General features: G+C 38.9%; 1 long non-coding RNA gene across 1 annotated transcript; it reads left to right on the top strand.

The window, feature by feature from the left end:
- The first annotated feature begins 3,000 nt into the window (after positions 1-3,000).
- LOC120563423 lies at positions 3,001-3,428 on the top strand. Its single transcript, XR_005639951.1, has 2 exons — positions 3,001-3,112; positions 3,360-3,428. It is a non-coding gene; the product is annotated as an uncharacterized LOC120563423 (long non-coding RNA).
- The last annotated feature ends 361 nt before the right edge of the window (positions 3,429-3,789 follow it).

Here is a 3,789-nt window from a genome sequence, read left to right as displayed (position 1 = left end):
TGTTCTTGTGTGGCTATTTGTTTTCAGTTTACCTCAGTCAAAGAAATGTTCAGTTGGCATCTTCTCTCGAAGGGGTAGTAAGCACCGCACCCCGTTAGCTTGCCTACCGGTTGCTGGCTAGTCCTTCAAAAACATTCAAATCCCCAGTATCAAGGGAGTCATGGAACAGTGGGCAGTAAGCCTATAAACGATCATATGTTTCGGTATCTGTATCGGCTAATATCGGTATCGGAAATTAAGCATTGGACAATATTGGTATATCGGATATCGGTACAAAATCAATGTCAAGCATCCCTACAAATAACCCCATACGGTTATCCACATCCCATAGATGCCTGTCCCAATGGTCTATTTGATGAAATAAAACTCCGGGATCCTATTCGAAGTTTTACGGTACTTCATTTTTGAAGATGAGGCCAAATAGCTCACAGACAGCTAGTCCCTTTATGGACATGAATATGATGCATTTATTACCTCTTAGGAAATTGTAATTCAATATTTGTTAGAAAAGGACTTGCAGGAGGCCTCATCATCAATCTGTCTTCCACTTCTGTGTTGTTAGATGTCCTTGGACCAAGGAGTAGCATGTGTTTCTATCAAGGTGTAGCACATACACCAACAATGACTGATGTGTTGGCTGTAAAAGGTACAGTAGATCTGTTTGAGAAAAAAATGAGGGAAAAACACTTGTTTTGTATCTAATCAATTATTAATGATTAATAGATTGTTGGCATTTTAACTTTTGGTAAAGGAAAACACACATCCCTAGTCTGGAGAAGTGACGGTGGTTAAAAGTAACTAATACTCTGAGTAGTTTTATTTATTTATTTTTTTACAAATTGTACTTTTACTTGAGTATTTCTCTAACACCAGTACTTTCACTTGTAACAGAGTAATATTTTAGCAATGTAACAGTACTTGTACTTGAGTACAGATTTTCAGTACTCTTTCCGCCTGTTATGCACATAACACCTAATTAGGCTCATTCATAATGAAGCCAGCGGAGCAGTTAACGTTTGTTAATTCTCTCAATTTAACGAATTTTACTGTATTTAATTGTTATTTGGTCAGGCAGTTCTTAGGACATCTATAAGGGGCCTGTATGCAAAGGCCTTGTTTCGCGCTCAAAACATTAGCAGTCCATTCGGAAAGCACTGCTGCTAGCTGTGACTTCAAGGAGAACTTCTATCAGACATTCACAAATTGAGGTAAGTTGAAATATTATTTTGCCAGAAAAATAACACTGCAGATTTTTTTTTGGTCTGTATTTTTGGTTTGTGCTGTTTAATCTGATGTAGAATCTAACCAAAAGGAAAAACAGCGGGAGAGGTTGGACAATAATTAATATATCAAGATAGACGGAGCTCTGAAGCAGACCTGTGCGTCGCTTAGTGTTCGCTCTCTGCTAAGCACGCAGAAGCGCGCACAGACACCAGGGGATCGGACCGGGGGTAAAACCAATACCTATTACCGGGGCCCAAGGGGAGAGAGGGCCCTTGAAAAGTCTGGAATATATATTTATTTTACCTGAATATTTTTATTTTCTTAATAACATTTCATAATGCATATCAGATGAAATGTAAAGTTAGTGTATTGGCAGAATAACTTTGTTGATTGACTGACTATTTTGTATACAAAAAGGTCTCACCCCCCCCCTTGCTAATGTGCCAAATGGTTTAGTCCACCTGCATGCATTACGTTAGCCAGTTCAGTTGAGCGTCTGGTGGAGTGCAAACTTCTACTGTAGAAATGTCTTTTCTCAAAGAAAGCCAAATCATGCTACCAAAAAGAAAGGAAAGACAGGAGGAGAGAAAACAGAATGAGGGGAAACAATTGGTAACTGACTTCTTTTCAAAGAAAGGTGAGCACTAACTAGAAAACGAAATCCATGGTGCTTGTCAGGGACCAAGCAGTTAGGCATGAGAAGTCGCAAGGAGATTTCAAAAAAGGGTTTTTATTTTACCCACAAAAAATTCTGACAACAAATAAAGATAAAGTTTGGGTGGTTGCCAAAGAGGTCAAACAAACAAACTGAACTTAAGCTCTGAACATAACAAACTCAAAAATACAACTGACCTATACAAGAAACAAAGGGGACTTATATACTGGGTGATCAGACCAGGTTTGACACCCAGGGGGAGACTAACAATAACACTAATATTTAAATTACAAATAACAAAAGAAAACAACTAAACACTTACTCCAAAAGAAATGTAATCTTAATTAACATTAACTGAATAAAGGTACACAAGACAATACAAATCAAAACTCAAATATCTTGAGGACAAATAAGGCTAACTCCCCCCTGACATAACAAGTAGTGGTAGAGTCCAATTTAGCCACCACTCCTATAAAGCTGCTGTAGTTCCAGACGCCACCCCGTAGTCCCTGCATGCCTCACTCCAGGGTGTGGAATCCGCAACACTGGTAAGGTCAAAGAAAACAGTTATATTAGAAAACCTATCCAAAACTAATAAAGTATATATGTAAACCAAATCCAGTGCCCTGTAAGTTATTTAAAACTAAATAAATGTTTACAACAAAATATATGTGTCTGAAAAGATATAGAAACCAATCTTAAGGAAAACGGCATGAACTAAGATAAACGTGAGTGTATGAGGTTACCGCCTTTAAGATGGCTGTCTGGCCACAGCTGTGGCCATCACAGTGCTAAACTGCTTGAATATCTCCGTGACTGTTAGCGCTAAAAAACAGACTGAGACAACCCATTGAAAGAGCAGAACATGCACTTGTTGGAGCAAGAAAGAACCTTGTTAAATTGACTTATGCTCCTCTGTTTTTAGGTGCACTGAAGAGTAATGCAATGACTCAAAATGTGAAGTGGAAATGGTGCTGTTGAAGTGGTTTACCGGCGCACGTGACCGTGGAGGGGAGAGGGCTGGAAGAGCCCAAAGAGAAAAAGGAGCGTCCACCACACAGACGCTGAAAAGACTCTTGCCATCCCATTCCCTTTCAACTCTGTTCCACTTTTTCAAGGAGGCTTTTGCTATCTGCTGCCTGACCACGCCCACCTCACCTGTTGCCTATAAATTGATTGTGAAGCCTTTGGCTCATTCTTTGCTCACTCTGCCGGCACTCCAATGCAACCTGTGTGAGTCTTCAGGCGTTAACGTCAGTCAAGTTATCATTTATGTTTTATGCCATGAATTACTGTGTCTTTGCTATGCTACCATGTGCACTGCTAACTGAATGCCATTGTTTGCCAGCCATGTGCCGTAAGCAATGTGGATATACTGTTTGTTGTACTATCTGAAAGCCTGTGCATTTGTTGGTTTGCAGTATGTGTTAATTGACCACTATCATTAATTGTATTATGTTTTTGTTATCCCTTTCTGCAGCACACAGTAACTGCAATGAATCCACGTCACTCTGAATGATAAATAAAATACCACTGGTGCTGCATTGAACCCTGCCTTCTCCGTGTTTCATTCCTCACTCCATACCACTTGATGTCTTCTGACCGAGACTGTTTGCTCACCACACCTTCACTCCACCTGAACCATTCCCATCACCTTACAGTTCCTTCAGACGCCATGAGTGTATTTTGTATTAATGTACTTTTTGGAGAGGTGTTTTTTTTTTTTCAGATTTTTTAAAATATTTTTGATTTGTTTACCGTATGTTGTGACATTTAAATTGTTTTTTAAAGATCATTTTTGTTGTTCAATTTAACAATATATTTCTTGCAGTTCAAAGCGTCAAGTGTCTTTTATTTATCTTGGACTTATATTCATTCTTCGTTTTTCTTAGATTGCTTCCTTAAATCAT

This window comes from Perca fluviatilis, chromosome 8 (genome assembly GCF_010015445.1).
Source record: "Perca fluviatilis chromosome 8, GENO_Pfluv_1.0, whole genome shotgun sequence".
NCBI lineage: Eukaryota > Metazoa > Chordata > Actinopteri > Perciformes > Percidae > Perca > Perca fluviatilis.
The sequence above is the reverse complement of the archived record's forward strand: the minus strand, read 5'-3'. Positions and strand labels throughout refer to the sequence as shown.